Source organism: Geospiza fortis, unplaced genomic scaffold, assembly GCF_000277835.1.
Source record: "Geospiza fortis unplaced genomic scaffold, GeoFor_1.0 scaffold138, whole genome shotgun sequence".
NCBI lineage: Eukaryota > Metazoa > Chordata > Aves > Passeriformes > Thraupidae > Geospiza > Geospiza fortis.
In genome coordinates, this window is record NW_005054307.1 from 5,381,667 (window position 1) to 5,389,348 (window position 7,682).

General features: G+C 40.8%; 1 long non-coding RNA gene across 1 annotated transcript; it reads left to right on the forward strand.

The window, feature by feature from the left end:
* The first annotated feature begins 306 nt into the window (after window positions 1-306).
* On the forward strand, window positions 307-2,783 carry LOC102032592. Its single transcript, XR_265282.2, has 2 exons — window positions 307-463; window positions 2,344-2,783. It is a non-coding gene; the product is annotated as an uncharacterized LOC102032592 (long non-coding RNA).
* Window positions 2,784-7,682: the final 4,899 nt, after the last annotated feature.

Genomic DNA, 7,682 nt, shown 5'->3' on the forward strand with positions numbered 1-7,682 from the left:
GAGAAGGTGTCTGTGTTTTGGTGAAAGCATCTGATACATATTTAACTTTTTAATCTGAAAAAGGTGTTTAAATACAAATCTGGGAGGACGATGCTACTGTTTATCCATAAGTAAAATCTCTTAGGAATGTTAATTTTGCAAGCCATGATGTGTGTGTAATGATTTTTTTTCACCAAGTTTCATTTTTGTTGTAATTACAGAAATTTTGAGATGTGTTTTAGATCTGACTCATGAACACTTGAATGTGATCCAGACTTCTGTGTTAAATTTACCAGAAGTCTGCCTTTCCCTGTGGCTGAGCTAACTGGTCAGTAAGACATGGTACCAAAGCAGTGCAGCATACACTTAGACCTGCTTTTCTGTCTTTAGATTGGACTGGTTTAGATGAAGATGAAGATGCACATGTCTGGGAAGACAACTGGGATGATGACAATGTAGAAGATGATTTTTCCAATCAGTTAAGGTAATTTTACTTAAACTTGCTGTTCTAGAAGATGGGTAAAATACTTTAAATGGAGTTGAGTAGTTAATATCTGAAAGTTTGAAATCTGCTTACTTTAAAAAAAATAAAGATCTGAAATGGAAATAAATGAAAGCTCTACTTTCTGCTTTTCTATTTAAAGCCTTTTAGAACCAGACTTAGGGATTACAAGACTGAAGTACTGATCAGCATTTCATCTTTTAATAATTCTACTGAAAATGCCTCAGGGCATTGTGGTGACAGAATTTTGCTCTGTTACGCAAACAATGCAAAGATCATGGAAAGTTGAGGTATAGTTGACACTTTGTCAATTTAACATGAGTGGATCCTTTTCTAATGACTTTTCTATGTGTGTCTGTGAAAGTTCTGAATGGTACTGCCAAGATTAATGGCAAGGCATCCAAGATTATCTCTTTGTGCTGTGTGGCGTGCAAAGTATGTTACAGTTTTTATGTCTGTACTTTAAAACAGCACTGCTGTTCTTTGTCCAAATGGGCAAATTTTCTGGAGGTTAGTGATCTGTGTTAATTTAAGGTTCTTTCCTATGTGATGAACATACTGTTTATGAGCAACAACAGCAAAGTAATTGTTAATTACATGCTTTAAAAAAAGTGATAGCAATTTGTGTACCTCTAAACCAGTTGCTTAATCCTCTTTGTCACTTGTAGTTTCAGTAATCCTTTACTGACGCATAATTATAACTTAAATTGTTTCAAGCATTCAGAACAAAGCCAGATTTTATAATTAATCCCTCAGTATGTTGCATGAGGAGCAAACTGTCTGTAATACAGCCTGCTTAAACAGTTCCTGGGTTGATCTCCCTTGTACTCAGGGAAAGCAATTATTTTTGTGTCTTCTGCATAAAAAATTGTTGGCATAGTTATTTCATATATGGTTCAAAGGCAGTTGAATGGTAATATTGGAAAACATGTAATGAAACAGACTTTCAAGAAACAGTTCAAGTCTTGATAGACATAGTTGATCTAGACAAACTTTGTGTGACTGGCCTTAGTTGCAGCCTGCAGTATTGGCGACCATATAGAAGTTTGCAGTGTTGCCTGGTTGTCGCATTTTCTTCCATCTCTAGAAAGCAAATGCTGCAGTCCTCCACTTTTAAAGTCCTACTACTAAATGTGCAAACTAACCAAAAATATTTTTAGAGATTTGTACTTCTGTATCTAGATGCACGTGTGCTAGAATAAAACGAGATAAAACAGGATGCATCCTAGCTGGTGTGTTCAGAGGCAGGGGAGAAGCAAAGTGGTGGCAGGGCAGGAGTAATAACTGTTGTAGTTCCTGACTTGCTGTCCTGGCCACAACTAGGGACAACAAAGCAATCCCTCAGCATTGTTCACTGCAAGGTGTATTGAACCAAGGCATAAATAAAAATTCCAGACTGCACTATTCTAAAAGCAAAAAAAAAAGCTTACAGTTGTTTTGGAAGCACATGCAGTTAAGTCGAATAGTGAGCTTGCTTGAGTTAAGGAAATATTGAGGATAATGTATAAGATTCTTGAGAATATGTATAAGATAATATTTTGGTTATTCTAATGAATTTGGAGATGTTGCAGGTGCATAGGTGCTACTTCGTGCCATATGGTGCGTCAGAGGGCAATAACTGCGATTAAAACAAATATTTGAATTTTTCACTGAGAAGTCACTTAGAGTGATTTAAGATAAAAAACTGGAGTTCAAGAATTACAGAGTAAGTAAGGTTAAGGTAATTGGTATGATTAAAAAAGCAGTACGACATTGCTATTTAAAATGACTGTAAATTGTGTAGTATATTTAATTTTTTAAAAAACCACACATCTAACAGTATCGTGTATGTGTTTCAATATATCTGTCTCTCTTCTCTACAGAGCTGAATTAGAAAAACATGGATACAAGATGGAAACGTCATAGCTTTTGCAGAATATGGAGTGATTTAACACTGAACTGTGGATAGACTTTATTGACAAAAGAAGAAAAGATGGAAAATGAGAAGACCCACTTAGTTCATTATCTACTTGGATTTATTATTGTTTTGTATAAAAAATAAAGTTTTTAATCTTAGCCTGGTCATAGATTTAGCCTCCACTCACCTGGTACGTTGTATTTTGGTTCTGAATTGTCTTGTTTGGCGGAATTCATGGGCCTGCCTGGAATGCCATTAATGGTCTGGCAGTGGCTGATGCTCTTGCACTGGCTGCTGCCTGGGGGGCTAAACATGTGTAACCAGAATGAAGACTAATGAATGTTGCTGTCACAAGAAATAAAATACTTATGTATTCCAATTAAAATGCAGCAGAGATTGAAAGCAGTATTAGGGAGTGATAAAGCTTGTTTTGCCTCAGCATTTTATGTCATAATGACTTGGGTTTTTTTTTTAGTCATTTCATGTGAGTGTTCATTTCATAAAACAGAGTTCAAAGTGTGTTGCAACAACAGAAATCCAAACTCTCCAATCTAGTCCTACATTTCTCAGGACTGTTAAAGATGAGACTTCTCTGGAGATGAAAGTTCTGTTCTTGCACTTATTTGAGCCTAGGAATCTCTGCTGAAATTGCCTCCAATTTGCCAGTTACAGCAGTTCATCTGTATCACGCAAACATGCCTGCGGAGAGCAGAAATCAAACTTCCAACTCATTTCATGGAGGCCAACACAGATTTGCCAGAAAGATAGCGCAGTAGTGACTGGATTCAATTACTCTCTGAACTAGAAAACAGAAAGTGGAAATTACCACACCTATTACCACTTCCATGAAACCTCCCCAAAGGACCTGTTAAAGCTGGTGTATGCAAAGACAGAGGGAGATGGCAGCCATGGCTCCTAATTAAATTAGGGTTTTTTATAATAAAGGGGCATCTATAGTTACATACTCATGGAAATTGGAATGAGCTACTTGTGTTTTAGCTGTTCACTTAAATAAATGGAGACTTAATTGTTACATGAAGTTAGTTTTCAGAATAAAGGTATAGTTGGTGGGCATGCTGTTATTTTACCTGGTTAACTAAATAACTGAGTATCATATGTTATAATGACATTAATTCATGCAAAATGTGAGGAAGTTTCCCCTCCCCAAAATTATTGGGTAGTGCTATTTTAATCGTAGAGGCAAGATTCACTGTGACTCTTACTGCTTTCTGAAGATAGCTATGTAAAGACTGAGAACTTTATTGCCATCTGACTGGTTCTGCAAAACTGAATGTCTCAGATGATATGGAATGTGGGCAGTTTGTCCAGCTCTGTGTGGCTTGGGAAAAGAAAGGGAAGGCTTTTCAAGTAGGCTTGCCCTAGTCACTGAAATTGTTCACACTGAGATATGTGGGTCATGCAGCCCACTTCAGTAGAATGCAAGTCCTGAAGTTCATATTTTGACACATAACAAATGAAAAGTCTGTGTATTGAGTGGCAAATAGCAAAACAAACATCCTCAGGTTAGTGTTGGGAATTTAGAAGAAAAGTATGTTGAGTACAGTCCTGGGATTGCTGGTGGTGTTAACACAGCAGTACTGGGAAGTTGAGTAACACAACTGACCAAAAGAAGATGACAAAATAATTGTGGAGATGTCTGGTGCAATCTGGATAGGGACAGCTGCTTTCCATTACAGGACTCTGGAAACCTGACTAAGGCAGCCTTGTCCCAGTGATTGCAAGCAGCAGGAGGAAGCCATGGAGATGGAAAAGCATCTTTGCCTCAAGAAGGCTTTGTTTTTGCTGAGCCTCAGTTGTATTAGTATCTTTATATTTCCCTCTTTTTCACAAAAGCAGAATTGGACTGGAAGCCTAGGCTGAGGTAGTGGCTCTGCACTCTCACAGTATCAACCTTCAGCTGCTGAGTTGTGGTATGAAACCTCCAGCTGGAAAAAAGGAGAGCAGTCTGATTTGAAGGTCAATTTGATGGTATGGTCTTATAATGCTGTCTTTGAGACAAGTTAGGGACTTTCTGCCTGTTTTGGTTCACTTTTGACAGCTTTGGTGTTCAGGAAGGATGTTGAGGTGGTTGGCCAGGATGTCTCAGTATAATTCACCCTAATGTACCTGGCATTCACCTTTAAAAGGAGCTAAGATTCCTGTGTGCTTGTAGACTTGAGTTTTTTAGATTGGCCTTGCTGGCAGAGGTTTCCTTTGGCAGTTGTTCCTGGAGGTGTTGTAATGATCCCTGTTAGCGGAGGAATGCATGAAGTGTGGGAGACAGGAATACTTTGGGCTTGTGAGGGAGCACCCACTGAGAGAAGACAAAGATTTCGGAAGGAAGATCTGCACCCTGTCAGGGGTGGGAATGTGTTGAAGAGAGGGAGGTTTGGCAAAGATCTGAGCGGAGGAGAGGTTGGACTTTCTAGTTAACAAAGTAGGACAGCACGTGGAGGTGTGTGCGTGGCGATGGCTGGGTGTGGGCTGCTGGGTAGTCTCTGTTCCCTGTTGTAGGAAGGAGATTTAGGTTAATGTTGTCCTGTATTTGGGGACCTATCCTCCTCACTAGCCCATCCCTCAGCCAAGCTGTGGAACTCTTGGCCAGTATCCTTATCTGAGCCCTGCCAGGCTATGTGGCACACATCTGCAGCTCTCTACATCATGGAGGAGGGCATGTTTTGCAGTGTGGGGAGGGTGACTTGCTGTGACCTAGATGCTGAGGATGTCTCAAGACAAAGCACTGTTCAGCTAATTTGGAGGAAAGCTCTGGAACATTCCTGATTGCCAATGTTTGGCACTCATGCTTTGCCTTGATCCTTAAGAAACCATACACACCTAAGAAGAAATGCAAAGTCACAGGTAAGCACACAGAATAGTGAACAGTCCAAAGTAAGGCTGTTTGGAAGGCCTTAAATTATGCTCTTTTGTTTGAGAATAGCCTTTGCCCTCTCCCCCCTGGTGCCTGGCTCCCTCTGCTAGCTTGTGCAACAGCACCAGCAGCTTCTCCAGGTATTTACTGCGGCTGGGTCACAGTGTGTCCTGTTCCTCTCTTGCTGCACCGTGCCCACGTGGTGCTGTAGAGAGTGAGTAAATGTGGGTCTCCATAACACAGCAGTCGGGCTGTTTTGCAATTGCTCAGATACATTTTCCACTGTCCCTGGGAGAGGGAGAAGTGTTTTCCCCCCTTTGAAGTGCACTATTGTTTTAAGTGTGAGACCCCAGGACCTCATCTTTCAGTGGGTTTGGTAGTATGTAAAATGCTCTGCACGTTCAAATGTTTCTTTAGCTTCAGTTACTGCTGTGCATATTCAGCATGTCTGCCAATCAGGATTTTTTATGGGGTACCAAGTCAGCCACCCAGAAAAGGAGGCACATGCATTACAACCTTTGCAGCTTTTGTAAGGAATGAGGGAAGGACTCCACAAATGGTTACCTTTCCCTGCTAGCTTTTTCTTAAACCTTACTTTTTTCTTATCCTGTTTTTTCTTGAACACTAACAAGGACTAATAAGTCCCCTGAGGGAGGGGGTACATATAAGAAAATACGTGATCGTAAAATTAAAGACTATGAGAAGACATATGTATGGGTAAAGGAACTTATATTGCTCAGAGTCTCAGTTCCAGCATTCCCTATCTTTTAACTGTCTGACTTTACAGCACTAATAATAATCTTTTAATGCAGGTATGATTTGTATGATTTTTTGTTTGCATAATGATACAGCTAAATTTGATTTAATTTCAAGGCATGCAGGGAAATAAGAAGATTGATGCCCAGAAAGTTTTTGTGGTGGAATTTTACTAAAGAATAAATGTTATGTAACATTTCAAACACAGTGAGATCCTTCAAGATGAAGTGTGTGATATAAATGTAAAATATTTGCAAACTATAATTTAGCAACCGTTTTAAAATCACAGTCGGTATTCCAACCTCTTACATGTGGCGGGTGAGATCCTTTGTCAATTGCGAGCTAAGGGCAGTGAATGTGAGATTCATTAAGTAATTATATAGGAACATTAATTTCAAATTAATTTCAACAGTTGTTTTAGACATTAGCAACCAAATTAGGGGACCAAAGGCAAACAGTAATGCAGCTTAATACTTTTAATAAATGAAGGCATTTGAAGTGATTTACATAAATCGGATGATAAGTTCTCATTTAATGGGCTTCCAAATGCCCCCACCTCCCCTTCCCGTTCACCTTCGAGCGTTTCCAGGCTGCGTGTGCTCTGCATTTACCCAGCTCTCTTGTTACATCGTGCTTTTCTCAAATCCTTCATACACTGGCTTTATAATAAGCGGTCAGACTTTCTGGAATGTGTTACCGTGAGCTGGAACCCTTTAAGGCTTCTGAATCCACAGCGCTGGGAGGCATGGGAAGGGAATGGAGCCACTATTGACAAGGCTCCTAGGAAAATAAATGGTGGAGAACAAAAAAAGCAGATTAGGGTATTGGGGGATGCTTGCCTACAGGCAGGGCAGGGAGATGAAAACCAGCCCATCAGCAAGTGAATGGGTCACATGTAATGGATAATGACCAGCCCTTTTCATCTTTCCTGCAGTGAGCTCAAGGCTTTTAATGAAAAGGAGCAGGCACTGGTCTGGATTTACAGTGCACCTGAAGGAGGCAAGGCAGCTCGGTGATTCACCCGGGAGGCGAAACCAGCCCTGCCAATGCTCCAGCCACCTCACCTGCCTTGGGTCCCTCCTGAAAGGGCACAATAAAAGCCCTTCCTTCCCGAGGGAGCTGGTAGTCTGTGAGGTATAAAAGGCAAGACAGGGCAGCTGGGGAGGGTGGGCGATGGGCTGTGTTTCCCTTCCTCATGGTGTTGGTTTGCAGTGCCCAAATGGGATGTGGTGGAACTGTACAATGCAAGTCTCTAACAAAGATTCCTATAACATAAGGAATTGTCCCAGTCACCAGGCTGTTCAGTCATAGTGTCCAGCTGGCAGTAATGTTTGAACCCTGTTTTTCAAGACTTGGGTAATAAACTGATGCTATCAACAACTTCTCCCTCAGGAAAAGTAGTGGGGTGGCTGGGTGGAAACAGCACAACCAGCAAACAAAGGTGCAATGATTCTGTTTGTGCTCAACTGCTTTCTTCTACCAAAGATACCCTGTTCAGGCCAGAAATGCACAAACTGTAAGCTCTGGAAGAAGAGTTTGATCAATCTTGCTCTGAAATATTTAAGATGTTGGTTTTCCTTCTCCCTTCCCAAGCTGCCTGTTGTGCCCTCTGTGCAGGTGAGTGTGAGCTGGCAGAGCTGAGACCCAAGCACATTTTCTTTTTGGCTGGCAGTTAGCCA